Genomic DNA, 17,010 nt, shown 5'->3' on the forward strand with positions numbered 1-17,010 from the left:
AACTCGGCTCATAACCGTAGCATATCGGAGCAGTGTGCGTCACGTGACAGAGCGGCTGTGTGTATTTGTAGCCTCGCTATCAATCCGGCATTTCATCCGGCGAAGTTATCCCAGAGAGAAGTAAAGCAAATGTGTAAGTTCATCTCTGAATGTTTGTAAAGCATTCCCGCGTTAAGCTTAACAACCATATATGGAGCGACTGCCTCTCTCTCTCTCTCGCTCCCTCGCTTGCTGCTACTTCAATCGTGAAACTGATCAATGATCAGCTGATCGGCTTTTCTGTCGCGAGTCCGTCTCTCTTGTTTGTTTTTGGCCCACTTCGCGCCAGAAAGAGGAAACCAGCAGATGAACAACAGCAGCACGTTTAAGCCTGATAAGCTGTTGTTAGAATTTATTTAATATTACTTTCTACACCAGGATCTTTTTTTACGTAGCTGATGGCTGGTAACTGTGCAGGGGCGGATCTAGCAAAGTTTAGCCAGGGGTCCGGTAGGGCATTAACAGGGAAAAGGGGGCACAAAGACATACCTTTCTTTCTTATTCTCATTTAAAATGTCTAGCTTTTAATAAATAATTATCCGAATCTTACACCCAAAGTTTTAATCTGATGTAAAATGTATAGAAGTCCATTACTGTATATGGTAACTATTAAGTCTAATATACCCTAGTAAGCTATACTACTTTTTCCTTTGGGAAGGTACCATCTGTGCAGTCTGCAATTCTGTTGAAGAAAGATGTTGAATCTATTTAATTATTCTTGAAAAATAATTTATTTCTGGGCATTTTTTTTCACACTGCATCAAATTGAAGTTGATTACGTCAATTAAGCATCATGAGGTGGAGGGTGGTTCCTTATGTTTTTATTTTTTATTTTTTTCCTGGGAGTTTTAGAACCCTATTAGTTAGGTTGCTTACTCTTTAAAATACCAGAATATGGAGGATGGAGTAGGTTTAAGTTTATTAGATTGATCAGTATTGCTGAACTATGAAATATTTTGGGCGCAGTGTATTTTTTGCATACAGGTATAACAGAATAGCTTTAGTGTTTTTTTTGTTGTTTTTTTTTTACTTGAGTGTGAACTTATACAAAAAGCAGCAAAATATTAAAAAAAACATTTTATTGATTAAAAAACACTATAGCGGTTTCATATCGGTATCGACCGATATCCAAATTTATGATATCGGTATCGGACATAAAAAAAAAAAGTGGTATCGTGCCATCTCTAATTTATTTATTTAATTTTCGAGACCCTCAAATCGCTTTACAATTCCACTATTCATTCACTCTCACATTCACACACTGGTGGAGGCAAGCTACAGTTGTAGCCACAGCTGCCCTGGGGCAGACTGACAGAAGCGAAGCTGCCATATTGCGCCATCGGCCCCTCTGGTCAACACCAGTAGGTGGTAGGTGAAGTGTCTTGCCCAAGGACACAACGACCGAGACTGTCCGAGCTGGGGCTCAAACCGACAACCTTCTGATTACAGGACGAACTCCCAACTCTTGAGCCACGATCGTATTGTCACTGATTTCTGTAATTGATTTGATTCCAATTCACAAGGTTCTGATTCGATCCCGATTTGATTACATTTTGACTCAGACAGTCAGAAATATTATAATTCTGATCATTTATCAGTACTGACACTTCTGAGACTTTAGAGGTTTAAGCATCACAGCAGATGCCAATGTGTCAAAGTAACTGAGGATAAAACCCAAAAAAAAAACATGAAAGAGATTTTCCTGGCCTGGGTCTTTAGAAGATAACTTTAAAATATCCTGCAATAGTACAAAAACTGAAGAAAGCCTGATTCTGATGCGTCGTGTACACGCTTTGTGTTTGTGTGTTTTTGCGGAATCCCTGTACTTGCTCTCATTTGCTGTTTTTAGGTGTTTGGTGGCTGTTGAAAGAAAAAAAAAATATATCCATCCATCCTAAATTTTAGGCCAACAGCACTTTGGCACATGCACTTTTTAGGCAACAATGCTATTTATGCCTTTTAAACTATTGTATCCTTTGCAATTTTTGTATGTTTAACAAAAGAAATGTGAACAAATAGGTGTTTTTGTCATGGTCCTGGGTCACTGACCCTGTGTTTTGTGGCTGTTTTATTTGTGTTTATTTGTTATTCTGGGTTGTCACTGTTAATATTTTGGTTTCTGTCCTAGTATTTGTATTTCTCAGGTGATATATAGATAGGTCTATCTTTTTTTTTTTTTTGTGCCTGTCCTGTTTGGTTCTTTAGCCGTCAGAATTGTTGTCTGAAGGCCAACAAGTATATCCAATGGATTTACTTTACCAAGTGTTTACCAAGTGGATCATCATGGCTTTGCCGTATTGGTCCATTTGATCGACCTTTGTTGTTATTAGTTATTTTATTTTATTTTCAGTTGTTACAGACGGGACAGACATGGCTGGGAGATAGGAAAAGGAGAAAGAAAGACGAAGGAAAAGAAAAACAGAGGGGAAGAGCGACAGTGAGAAAGGTCTCCCAGATCACCTGTTGAGAGGAAAAAAGAGAGAGCAACATAATAAACACAACACCATTGCATTAATCTAGCTAAGTGTAAATAACAGTAAATATTGAATGTTGTTGTGCAGCACACAGGACTGACAGTGCACAATGTGCTTTGAGATCGCAGCCAAGAAATGTGTAGTTTGTGTTTATGAACAGTGAACACCAGCGTGCACACCTGTGTGGATGAGAGTGCTTGTATTCAAAAGGTTTCTCTATGTAACGGTCTGCTAGAGGGTGTAGGAGGCCATAGCCCTGTCCCCCAGGGCATGAAGCAGGCATGGAGGAGATCCAGGCCCTAGACATCCAGAGGTCCCAGAGTGTAAGAGCCCAAGGAGGTACACCGGAGGGGCATCAGTGCCACCCTCCTGGGAAGAGCTGAGGAGAGCCCCAGATGAGGGGTCACCCAGCAGCCACAGAGCAGAAGCCAGAGGGGGCTGCAGTGGCATGCCCACGGGCTCTGCCGGCAGCCAGCTGTGCACCGAGCCACTGGCCCAGAGGCCTGAGGGCCCCCCACCCCCAGGAAGAGGCCCGAACGAGCAACGGGCAGCAGGCCCCGCCAAGCAGCCATCAGAAGTGAGCCGGTACATACCTGAGTGCCCAGGCCCGGACACCAAGAACCACCAACACACCAACCCCTGAGGGCATCAGCCACCGGCAGAGAGTGTGGTGAAGGGAGATAGGCCTCCAGGTTTTGTATTTTGAGCTCCTTCTGTTCTGTGCCTCTGTGCCTGCCCTGGTCCCACATCTCTGAGTTCCTTCCCTGCTGCCATGTCTGATATCTTAGTGTTAAGCTCGTGTAACCCCTGACTCACTTTAAATAGTTTAGAACAGACAAAAGTACAGACCAGTTGCTATGTTCGGCAAGATTACAATAGAAAGTGAGGTGAATGCGAAATGAAATGGCTGTACATACCTGTTGTATTTCCTGTTTTACTTTGATAGCCCCTGTCCTTTGTGTAGTGTGTTTGGTTTTGCTTCACCTTGTCTCATCAGGTCTGATTTCTCCCAGCTGTGTTTTTCTCCTGTCTCCCATTCCTTGATTCCTCCTGTGTGTATTTAAGCCCTGTGTTTTCTTCTGCTTGTTACTGGTCCGTCCTTGTTACCTCTTCTTGTTATATTGTGTTTCACCCTGCGCATTATCCTGCATATCAATCTGCAAGTCATGGTTTCAAGTTTGTTTAATTAGTTTTTCCGAGTTTAGGTTTATCTTAGTTTCTGTCATTCCCATCTCTGCTCAGTCTGTTTTCTCACCATTTTGAAAATAAAGCTCATTTTCATCAAAGCCAGTGCCTGCATTTGGGTCTCTTGTTCAACACTCTACATGTCTGCTGCCGCAGCCGTGATTGAGCTCACTTCACCCACTCGTCTGGATTTCTTCCTCAATGAATTACATCTTCACCCAGCTGCTACTGCTTACCTGCGGAGCCCAGCAGAGGATGTTCCACCTAGCCCACCGGATTTGGTGTTGCCCGGCCCGTCAGAGCCATCTCAGAGGTGTCATGGATCGCTGTGTGGCAGGCAGGAGGAGGACCCAAAATGCAAAACTCACAGACACGGGGATGAACTCAAAAATTACAGCTTTAATGCTGGAGAGGCAGAACGTAGGAAATACGAAACTAAACTGGGAAAACTAAATACAAAGCTCGCCAAGAAACACAGGGAGGAACACACACAACATGAGGGAGAACGCGACGCCGAACAGAGGGAGACGCAGACAGAAATACACAGAGGGTTAACGAGGAAAGTGGGAACACACGGGGAACACAGCTGACACAGATAACCATAACGAGACAGGGCGGGGTGAACATAACACTGACGGGAGATGGGCAGAGTCAAACAGGAAGTACAGAGGTTCAGACAGGAGGAGAGAGAGCACGGGGAAAACACAGACATAACGGGCAGGGGAAACATGGGCAGGGGAAAATACAAGAGAACTAAGAATACTGGGCCAACACGGCCCAGGACCATGACATCACCCCCCCCCCATAAGGGCTGGCTCCAGACAGCCCAAACACAGGAAAACAAAAACCAAACAGAAAACGACCCAGGGCGGGCGGCGGGGGCCCAGGACGGAGGGCTCGGAACAGAAAACAAAAACGAACAACAGAAAACACAGGAGCACAAGACCATAGTTCAAATAAAGTTCAGGGGGCCGACCCAGAGCCCACCGGCATAAAAGTTCACGGGTCACACGGTCGGGGGGCCGACCGGGCGGGTGGCACAGGTGACAGAGCTGGTCCGGAGGCCGGCCGCGCGGAAGGCAACGGCGGCGGCGAAGGAGACGACTGAGCAGTTCAGGAGGCCGGCCGCGCGGAAGGCAGCGGCGGCGGCGAAGGAGACGACTGAGCAGTTCAGGAGGCCGGCCGCGCGGAAGGCAGCGGCGGCTCTCCAGTGCCAGGCGTACTGGCCGAGGCCCGGTGGGCACAGGACGAGTCGAGGCGGGACCAGTCGAGGCGGGACCAGTCGAGGACGAAGACTCCGATGAGGCTGGGCCAGACGAGGACGAAGACTCCGATGAGGCTGGGCCAGACGAGGACGAAGACTCCGAGGTGGCTGGGCCAGACGAGGACAAAGACTCCGAGGCTGGACCAGGCGATGCTGCAGAGGCTGAGGCTGGACCAGGCGATGCTGCAGAGGCCGACGCCGGACCGGCCGACGTTGAAGGCGATGCAGAGGCCGGACCGGGCGTGGGAGATGCGGGGGCCGGACCAGGCGATGACGGGGCCGGACCAGGTGAAGCACAGGCTGAAGCTGGACTAGGCGAAGACGTGGACAGAGACACGGAGGCCGCAGCTAGCGTGGGTGAAGACACGGCTGCTGCAAACGTGGACGAGGCTGCCGGTGAAGCAGCTGGTGGCTGAACGGGCCCCTCGGACCCTCCAGCGGAGACGAGGAGGTGCTGGCCGGGCTGACCTGAGCCGCCAGCGGAGACGAGGAGGTGCTGGCCGGGCTGGGCAGAGCCGCCAGCGGAGACGAGGAGGTGCTGGCCGGGCTGGGCAGAGCCGCCAGCGGAGACGAGGAGCTGCTGGAGGGGTCCTCCTGAACCCCCAGCGGAGACAGATGCAGAGCCAGCTGGTGCGGAGACCTTTGGCTCAGCGGACGCTAACTGTAGCTGCACAGGGCACACAGTCGGCTCGGGATGCAACGGCTGGGGCTGTGCAGGGCAAACAGTCTGTCCAACGTTTGTCAGTACCATGCAGTCCACAGCTGGCGGAGAAAGCTCACAAAGGCTCCCAGCTGAGGTTGGCAGTAACTGAACAGGTTGCTGAGCTACTAACTGTGCTGGTGACAGAGTTAATGACTGAGCTGATAACCAAACAGGCACTGGAGCAAGAAACTGAGGTGGTAACAGAACGGGTAATGGAGCTGCGAACTGTGATAAAGACTGGACTGGTGACAAAACAAGAAACTGTGCTAATAACTGAGCTACTGACTGCGTTATGGACAGAAATGGCAGTTGTAGTGGTAGTTGCGCTTGTGGTTGAGCAGGTGTCTGACTCTGGGTTGCTTTCCTTCTGGGAACAGGAACGGGTGCTAGGCCTGGCTGAACACCAGCCATCCCCACCCGAGAAACAGATACGGGTGCAGGGACGAGCTGGGCTCTGGCTGCCTTTACCCTGGGGGCCGGTGTGGGTGCAGGAGCTAGCTGGACCTCTGTCGCTCCCACCCGAGGAACTGAGATGGGTGCAGGAGTCGGCAGGGTCACCGCTGACCTCACCCGGGGAACCGGAACAGGCACAGGCGACGGCTGGGTGTCCATCAACCCCACCCGAGGGGTAGGTACGGGTGCTGGGATGAACGGAGCCTCTGCCAGGCTGGGGATAGAAGCAGGGACCGGCTGGACCTCAGCCACCCTCTCCCGAGGAACTGATACAGGAGCAAGGGAAAGCTGGGCCCGCGCTGCCCTGGTTACAGGAACTGGAGTTTGAGAGCAGAGTTCAGGAGCAGCAACAGACACTGGGAAAACCAAGTTATTGACGCCAAACTCAGTTTTAGGAGATCTAGGTTTAAAGCAAGCAGGTCCTAGGAAATCCACTGCTATAACACTCTCCAGGTTAGCGCTAGCAGTCCTGGAGGAGGTTAGCTCAGGGACAGTCACCGAAGCAGTTTCAAAACAGACAACATCAACAACTGTCTCTTGAGGAACGGTGTGCTGTCTAACACAGGTCAGAGAAGGAAGAACGCCAGAGACAGTTCTTTTCAGAATCGAGGCTGGAAGGACAAACACAGGTTGAGAAACAAAGTCAATTTTCATGTAGTCCATAGGTGAACCAACTCGGCAGGCTGACTCAGATCGAACTGGATGGGGAGCCACACAGTCCAGGGACGAAGTAACACCCACAACAGTTTTCACAGCAACAGGTTCAGAGGAGTAGCGAACAGGATCAAGCATGCGTTGCCGTGGGTCACAAAACTTGACCTGATCAAGCAACTCTTTAACGCTTAACCCTAGTCTTTCAGTTAGCTTAGCAAAGGAAGCGACCATCTTGTTACCGCTCACTCGAGAAACTGAATGATTAAACACTGGTTGTGGACCTGACTGGGCACCACTGGACATGTCAAAAGACAGAACGGGTTGGCACATGAAACAGTTACTAGAAGGAGCATCAGTTACAGAACACTCAGTCTCAGATGGTTTGGCTGATGATGGTGGTGGTGTGTGGCTGAGTTCAGACTGGAAAACCCCAGAGTGTACAGGCTGGTTAAAACAGTTCTGTGGGGCTGCAATGCTGGTAGCAGTGTATGGGTGAGTCTGGTGTAGGATAGCTGTCTTAGGTTCAGCTGTCTCTACATGTAACACATTCATATCGGTTAAATCAAAGGACATACTGCGAGCTTTACAAAAATCAGAGGGCTCAAAAACACAAAGGTTGCTAGCAACTGGTGAATGATCCGACACCGAGGTGCCTCGATGTATAGTGTCTCTAGAGTCCAAACACACAGTGGTGGAGTTATCCGTTTCAGGAAACACAATGGCGGGCAAAACAGAGTTACTCACAGTGGTGGAAAAGTCATGAAGTCCGGGTCCAGAAAACTTGGGCTGAGAGTGTGACGCACAGTCACTCTCACCCAGGGATGAAAACTGCTCCGCTGCTCGGGAACGCCGGCGACGTGAACGCCGTTTTCTCCGGGAAGGGGGAGGAGACGAGCCGGACCGCGAATCCTCCAGCGGACCAGGCTGAACGTCCTCCGACTCTTCACACCGGAGAGGCAGCTCCGGGCGGATGCCTACGGTGGAAACGAGGAAGTCCCGGATGTGGGGGTGCAGCGCGCCGAACAGCCACGGGAGTCCGGACACCATCCGCTGTAGACGGACGGCTACGACCTCCCGGTGTTCGTCTCCTGGCAGCACTTCCCACTCCTGACAGTGATATTCCACCGTGTAGATTAAATCCTCCCGGAGCTCAGCGGAGGGGTTGTGAGTTGCTGGGTCCATGTCGTGGTCGCGTTCTTCTGTCATGGATCGCTGTGTGGCAGGCAGGAGGAGGACCCAAAATGCAAAACTCACAGACACGGGGATGAACTCAAAAATTACAGCTTTAATGCTGGAGAGGCAGAACGTAGGAAATACGAAACTAAACTGGGAAAACTAAATACAAAGCTCGCCAAGAAACACAGGGAGGAACACACACAACATGAGGGAGAACGCGACGCCGAACAGAGGGAGACGCAGACAGAAATACACAGAGGGTTAACGAGGAAAGTGGGAACACACGGGGAACACAGCTGACACAGATAACCATAACGAGACAGGGCGGGGTGAACATAACACTGACGGGAGATGGGCAGAGTCAAACAGGAAGTACAGAGGTTCAGACAGGAGGAGAGAGAGCACGGGGAAAACACAGACATAACGGGCAGGGGAAACATGGAATAAAACATAAGGAGAGACGAGGGCTCACAGATACACAGAGGGGCACACAGGGGGTAAAAGCCACGAAGGGAAAACACACAGGGAACAACATAACAGGGCAACTCAGGAAACAGAACCTAAACAGGGAACTAAATACAAAAATACAAGAGAACTAAGAATACTGGGCCAACACGGCCCAGGACCATGACAAGAGGAGGAAGCATTGGCCACTCCACTGACATTTCACTGCACAGCCAGGCTTCGGGACCTCAGCAGCCAGCTGTGCTGAGTAAAAAGGACACCTTTTGTTGTTTTGGACAATGGGACTGTTTATTCTGGGGTTGTTACCTGTGTGGCAAATGAGGATAGCGGCGGTGTCCCTGCTTCATCTATGTCTCTTGTCACAAAGGGTGCCTTTTCTGAGCCTACATTGAGTGTGAAGGACTATATTCACTCTGCTCCTTCCAGGTCTGGAGTTAAAATTACCAGGACTATTAATTTTAAAACTGAGAATGATAAGGACGGTTTTTCATCTGGCCCTGCTTTTCTCCCATTACAAACACCACCCATTCATGCTTCAGCCCTGTCATCCGTTCAGCCTTCAGCCCAGCCGTTAGCTCAGCCTGCAGCCCAGCCTCTAGCACTGTTGCCTGCTGCCCAACCATTAGCACTGTTGCCTGCTGCCCAACCATTAGCACTGTTGCCTGCTGCCCAACCATTAGCACTGTTGCCTGCTGCCCAGCCATTAGCTCTGTTGCCTGCTGCCCAGCCTCTAGCTCTGTTGCCTGCTGCCCAGTCGGCAGTTCAGTTACCTGCTCATTTTGTAACTCCACCACCTTTACCACCACCACCACAACAACCTGAGGCTCAGTTCAGTTTAGTTCAACCACCTATTCAGCCACCACCTTCACCAACTCTTTCTGTGCTTGGAACTATGTCTACATAACTGTAAATCCCTACTCTGAAAGAATAAGCACATTATGAATTTGCGGCTTGATCTTTTGCAGTCACAGTGAAGAGAGATGTTATCGCCAGATCTGACTCTTAGCACTAACTCTGGTCCAGACAGCTTGCCATGACTACAGAAGATAACTCCTGAAAGACAAACACAAAACACACAAATTAAACTATTTCAATGGAATTGACATTACAAGAAAGTTTAAACACTCAGAAACTAAATATGGAAATTTAAATAATATAATACATTTTAATAATATATTAAATAATATACCTAAGAGAGTAGTGAGACGAAAAAGCATCCTGACGTGTTTGTTGATGACCTCTAGATACTGTAAACTAGTGATGGGTCGGTCGCGAACGAAATGGCTCTTAGAGACGGATCTTTGAAGTGAACGGTGCGAGCCGTGTTATGTTTTTTTCTTTTGTTTTTTTTCTTTCTCCTGCCCTCTCTTTCACTTTTTTTTTGCTTCACGCTGCAAGTCACCCTTGTGTTTGCGCTGAACAGAGACGGCAAACAGAGCCTTGCGTTTGCACCCCTCCCCCCTCTGCTCAGCACTGAGCTGAGGGGGCGGGGCGGTAGTTATACTTGCAACAGCAGTAGCACACAACAAGAGCAGGAGGGAGAGGGAAAGAAAGAGAGCTGGGAGCAACAACAAGAGACAACACCGTCACATTGGAAAGGTACAGTAAAGAAAACGAGTGACACCAAGAAAAGAAGCAAAGTCTGGAACCATTTCAATCTTATTGACAAAACAAAGGCAGAGTGTAGAGTCTACAAGAAAAGGATATCATATAGAGCCGGCTCCACAAACAACATGCACAGGCACCTAAGAACTGTCCACCCATCAGTGCAATGGGAAGATAAAACACAGTTAGTTGAGTGTGATATTAATATTTCTAAATGCCACAATTTCCCTTAATTAAAGATTTGGGCGTTCTCTCCCCCCCCACCCCCCACCCCCTTTTTTTCCCATATTTTAATTTATATTTAATTGTGTTGTGGTTTGCAGTGTTTTGTGTTGTTTCACTCTAAATTTGTTTAAAAGGAAAAAGCTGAAAATTTAAGTAGTTAAAAGTTGAAATGTAAATAGTAAATACTAGTTTCTGTATTTTATAATTTATTTATTACATTTTATGTGGAGTGAATAAATAAAAGTATATTTACAGTGGCCCCTAGAGACAAAGCACAAACAAACTTCAAAACACAACGGAAGTGCTCCAGGATGCTAGGGGCCGTGTTGAGCTTTTGCTACCTTGTGGCTACACAAGCCAGGAAGTACCAACAATCGGATTGGGTGTGTGTTAGTAACAGGTAAATTAAGTTTGTTTTTTCTAAATTATTTGAATATATATATATGAGTGTTTGTGTATTAATACAAAAACAATAAACATATGAATTCGATTGTGTAATTTAAGTGATCTAGGTAGCTCTGTCTTGGAAGTTCAGTTAATGCTAGAAATGTGTTTTGGAGTTTGTACGTGTTTCGTCTCTAGGGGCCCCCATAAATATTTATATATAAACATACATAAAGAAAACCACATTTTTTTTTACATTACTAATTCCTTTTGTGCACAATTTTATATTGTTGTTGATAATTAATTAATTAAAGCAACAAAACAACCTGAAGAGCCGGTTGGGAGCCGAAAGAGCTGGTTCTTTAAAAAGAGCCGGAAATCCCATCACTACTGTAAACTATGCAAAGCTTACTGCCGGCTATCATGAAAGGAGAGGATTTTTCCATTAAAGGAAATGCATGTTGTGATTGGTTAGTTGAGCGTAACATTTCCTTTCGTGGTCGTGTGTCTCTTTTTGTATTGATGTAAAAACGAGATAAAGTTTCTTCAAACTACCTGGTTCCAGCTGAACCTCAATTATTAATCGTACTTTTGTATCTGAGGTTTTTGATATAGAACAAACATAAGTGATATTATAAAACAAATAAAACATTAGCATTGTATTGAATGGGTATTGTTTTTGTTAAACACAATAGAGGAAAAGAGTAGTTGGACAAGTTCCATCTTACAATGATGATATATCTCCTCCTTAACCAGTGGGCCAATTTCAGCCAAACTTTGTACAAAAATCCCTATACATAGAGCAATCCTTAGCATATTTTTAAATATTTTAAAGTATGTTCTGTATGCAGTTATATTTAACTTCTTTGTAATCAACAAACTAGTCTTTAAAGACCAATTAGCTTTGGAAGCAGCGGGACCTTTGGAACCTCTACTAAAGGGGAGGGCCTTCAATGACAGGCAGGGTGACATGCCAAACAGAGCCCCTAATGGTTGCATCTCATGGCAACATGAATTCAAAATTTGGGAAGAACTATGATGCATCCCATTGGCAAGATATCATTGATGCATGTCTTTGTTGAAAATCATTCAGATTATGCCCAGTCAGTTTCGTCAAAGGGTGATTTCAACATTGCATGGGGAGATGGAGAGAAAATATATCCATTTATCCAGGGTGTTTCTCATTAATAGTTCTTTTTTTTTCTTTCCATGTGGGATATTAGTATATGAATACAGGAATTTCAACAAAACAGTCAAGATGTACATTGTTGGAGAGTTGAAGGCCAAGCCAAGACGATGAAGGAGGTTAATTTGAATCAAAAAGTGTTTGCAGAGTCCCAGCTCACTCAGTCCTTAACTCACAAGTATCAAATATTCGATAGCAGACAATGGGCTAGTCCTCTGCCGCCTGCTCCCGCTGGGTGGCCGCCATTTCAGCCACTATCTGGGCCAGCTCCTCCCTTCCCTTGTTCGGGTCTGGACCCGTCATGCCACTTCCTGGGTTTCGGTACCACTGTGGCAAGGATGACGCGTGACGGGTTCAGAGGTTTGATTTGAGAGCCAACTTTATTCACACAGTGCGATTGCAGCTCTCAGCTAGTGTTATGGCCTGACAGAGAATCCCTAAGACACTCTTTGCTATATGCATTTCAGAACAGCAGCTTTGAGATGACTTTTTGCATCATGGATTGTTTAGAAATATATCTAGAGAAACTGAGTAGATTGCTAGCCAGTGCTCAGTGTTACTTCTCGTACAAGTCGAATGGGGAGGTCGCACAAGTGATAAGTTTATTACAGAACAAAGTCATTTTTTTTTATCTCATTTGCTCCCAGGTGATGCAGTAGATTCCAGCATTTACTTGTGGAAAGAAACAGTTGGATCCTGTTGATTTGGAGAACACCAGATGTCTTGCTTCTCTCAGGATACATATAAAAGAGTAATAGGAGTTCTCCGTCAAAAGTACACAATCTTGCAAAGCACTGTCCCCATAACTTTCACAGACAGACAGAGAAAATGATGTGACCTGTCTTGACAAGATTGTGGGTGTATGTTGTGAGCTTACAAATGTATCTGAATCTGTGGTGCCCTTCCAGTGATGTAAATGAAAATGATGTGACTGATGTGCTCAACCAACAAATACACTCTCACTTTTTGTTTGCTTATTGTGACTTGACTTTTGAAGGGAAAGCTTTCTTACTTGTCCTACAAATATCAGAATAAGAGAATGGCAGACCTGGGCTCACTATTTTTGGATCTTCACATCCATCTCAAATGATTTCCACTAACTGCGTTTCATATTCCTGATTGACAGATACAGATCAGAATCAAAATCAGAAAAAAATTTATTGCCTTTGTCAGTGAACAAAAATCTACAAACTAGCCACTTGCTTCATAACAAAAATAGCATTAATTTAGAATTTTAATTTAGCTTTGATGATCTTCCCCTCTTGTGTGCGGCATTGGGAGAGGTTGTGATACAGTTGGTCTTGCTCAGCAGCAGTCAGAGGTGGGAAAGCTGGGAGGCCAGGATGATCTTTTGCAGATTTCTCTTTTTTATTTTGTTTAGAGTTGTTAAAAATGATGTCCTTGCATTGCTAATACTCCACTTTCTTTAAAGACTCCTCACTTGGAATGGCCCACTTGCACTTCTTAGATGTAACAGCTATCTCTTCTTTTTTTTTCCACTGGTATGCTGCCATGTCCTGAACAAAGCAGCTGACACATGTGAGCAGCCCTCACCAAGGCCAGCTGTGCAGTTACAGTGTGCTCCCAAGACAACCCCGTCTTTTCTCACTACTACCCATGGCTTTAACAGCGGGTCATTAAGCCTTTGGGAATGTTGAACCTATAAATACAATTACAAATGTTAAGTACACCAAAAACACAAAATAGCTACTGACAACCAGACGTGTTTTAGCAAACGACAACGCTAACGATGTCACACCGCCTCGGATAATATGACACTTACCTTTCCAGTGATGATGCAGAATTTTTTTTTGCTTGAAGATTCCACAGCTGTTGCAAAGCCAGATTGAGTCCATTTGTAACCCTCCAGGCTTTTGTAAGCTTTTAAAGAGTCCCCCGAGTAGTAGGATGGGAAGTTTATAAGGTAGTTATGTATGTCCAGATAGCATAGATCTGGGACGCTGAAATACTTTTGCTCTGTTCTCAAAATATATTTTCAATATAAAATGTCAAGCAAATCAAACTGTACATTATAATGCATGTCAAACTCTCTGCAAGGGAATTTTTGTAACTCTGTAAGGGGCTTTTTGATGTTGTGGGTTTCCTGTTTGACGGCTGATGAGGAGGCTGAAGTTGACTTTACTGTCAGAGTTGTATTGTTGTAGCTTCAAGACAGAGAAAGTATTATTTATTCTTTGTATTATGTCCTTGAAACAAACTTTGCTCATTATAAACTTAGCTACAGTGTTTCATTCTGTTAAAGATAATAGCTGATTGGTAACATGAGACAAAACACAGAAAATTAGTTAAAAATAGGCATCATGAATTGTTGTAAACAAAAAGCCATCCTAACCACTGTTTTAGATGGATTTAAGTAATATATTCATATATATCTTGCTGCCAAGGATGGCACAACCAGTTATTAGGTTAAGGGGAAAATGACTTTTTGAGTTAGGGCCTGATAGTATTTGAATAACTTTTTCACATTGCATTTTGACTGTAGACTGACGAAACGTTTCTCCCACTGAAAATGTTACATCCAGATGAACAGAATCAACTTTTGGAGATTTACTTACCTGGATGATTGAGCATGCATCAAGACATTGCATTTTGAATTCACTCGTGCTAGCTTTCTGTAGTATTCAAATGGATTTGATCATCTGAAATATGTGTTGACATAAGTTTTAGTCTGTTTTTGTAAAGCACACATAAAAATACTTGAAAAACTAATACTATAACATTGTCCTGTAATCGTTATTATAATAAAATGTCCTTTGTTCCTATGTGGTAGGTCTGTAATGTTAAACTCACTTCAGGGCCACATAACCTGCAATTTCCAAACCTACTTTGCATTTCCCTGATGAATCATGAGACATATAAATTCTTAAAAAACAACTTAATTTTTACATTTTTTAACATTACTGTTGGCTGAAAGCAATTTTAAAAACAATTTTATTGTTCTATAACCATAAATATAGGATCCTAAAACAGAGGAGCTATTTTTACTTGCTGACTTTACATCAAATTTACATGCAGACTAAGCATACATTTGTTTTTATAATAATATTAATCAATATGTGCTCTCAGACCAACAAAGAGCAGTGAGGTTGACGCTGAAAGAATAACAACTAAGCCTGTCTTTTAAATATTAATTTAACAAAATATTAATTATAGTGCTTCAGAATTTCTTGTGTCTTAATGATAGAGTTGTTGTTATTAAATGTTACAGTATGTTTTTCTTGCTATCAATCCTAAATTAGCTAAACTTCATCAATATACCAACTCTTTTCCAGTCTGCAACATACACTCAAGTCACTAATTTATCTACAGCAGCAGTGCTAATTTAAATTGGTGTTATGTGCTTCATATTTTTCTCATAGTATAGTTTTATCTTTCTTTGTAAAATCAGCCACTTTGTTGCCAGTACACTTATCAACACCACCTATTTCATGTGAATGTGTATGGGAAACCCTGGGTTAAGTTAACGAGTTATTAAACTGCTTCATGTGACCAGTTATCCTGACTGCCAATATCAGGGTAAGTGAATCCAGAAAACGAAAAAATAACTTAGCTGTGCTGAACTTCCTTTCTAGTACATGGTTCTGGAGCAGCATGTTTGAGATTAGACTAAGAGCAAGATCTTATAACTTTGGATGTCCTATCAGCTTAACTGTCCATCTCCCTATCCTTGTTCGTCTAGAGGATGTTGTGTTCATGTTTTCCAATTGCAAACTTTGATTCGTCTGACTATAGAAGAATTTTGCATCAGTTAATATTAAATGAGCTTTGATATAGAGAAGATGGTGGCATTTCTGCATCATGTTCACATTTGGCTTTTTCTTGTAATGATAAAGTTTATTCTGCATTTGTGGATGGCACTGCGAATTGTGCTAATAAATGCTAAAGATCATTGGCAATCAATATTTATTTTAAGCCTTTTCATGTGTGTATAGAACTTTCCACATATTCTTAGACTCTCTGGGTGATATTATGGACTTGTGCACAATTTAACATTGAGGAAATTGTTCCACAATTTGTAGATGCAGATTTTTTTTAGATTGGTGAACCTCCCCCAGTCATTACTTCTGAGAAGCTCTGCCTTTCAAAGTTAGTTGACAATCAAATGTTATTGCTTTGCACAACATTTGACTGAAAGTGCTTGAAAAACTATTTCATCTAGAGTACAGATCTTGCTATCATACTATGACCATTTAAGACATAATGTTTGTAGTTGAACCATGTTTGCCAAGGGCCATCCTGTCCCCAACCACATCATAACCACAAGGTAGGCCAACAAAGCCACTTGGACAAATCTTAAAGCAACACTATCAAGCAGATAGGTGCGGATGAGGACAGATGTGGTGCTTAATGCAGTGCAAGATGGTGGTTCAGCACATCTCCCTCTATACGCACAGCACCAAATGGTAGAGTTGGATATGAAATGTTAAATTAACATCGATATCTATTAGTCTTCAAAATGACACAAAAATGTCCAAAAACTGTAGGTTTTCTGAGTAGTATATATGAATCTGTAAAAGAACCATTTAGAAATTAATACAACTGGTATGATAGTATGTTAAATTGCTTTTGGCCTGGGCCTTTTTGTTTTATACTCTTTTTTGTGTGAGTCAAACCATTCACGGTAGGCTGTCGATCAGTAAGGGGAATGCAAAATATTCACAATTAAAATAGGTTACATTTTAATGAACTTTATTAGGTTTAAAAAATATTGTAGCCTACAGTGTATCTGAAAATTCACTGTTTTAAAGCACAGCACACAGATGTATTACAATGATCACATAAATACTAAGGGTTTGTTATAGGAGGATTAAGAAGTTAAAATGATATTTCCAAGTTAAGGTGACTTTAACACCAAGTCGCAATTTTAAAAACTTTGCTAACACAGTAAATATTTATTATTTTTAAATATCTAAGCATTAGAATTCTTGTGGAGGTAATCACTTCCTTACATTGATTTTTTTGGGGGAAAAAAGACCATAATCTTACATAATCTTTCCTTATCAGATCTGGTAGCACAGACTACTTATCAACAATACTTAGTAACCATACTGAGGGAAAAAAAAAGTTCATTACATGTGAAAACTATTCATGGTTGTGTTGGCACTGAAATCTGAACTCTGGGCAATCCTCTTCTTTGGTCTCTGAGATACTGGCTGGATTTCCAGTGCTGCATAAC

The sequence above is a fragment of the Rhamphochromis sp. 'chilingali' genome (genome assembly GCF_963969265.1).
Source record: "Rhamphochromis sp. 'chilingali' genome assembly, chromosome: 4".
NCBI classification, from domain to species: Eukaryota; Metazoa; Chordata; class Actinopteri; order Cichliformes; family Cichlidae; genus Rhamphochromis; species Rhamphochromis sp. 'chilingali'.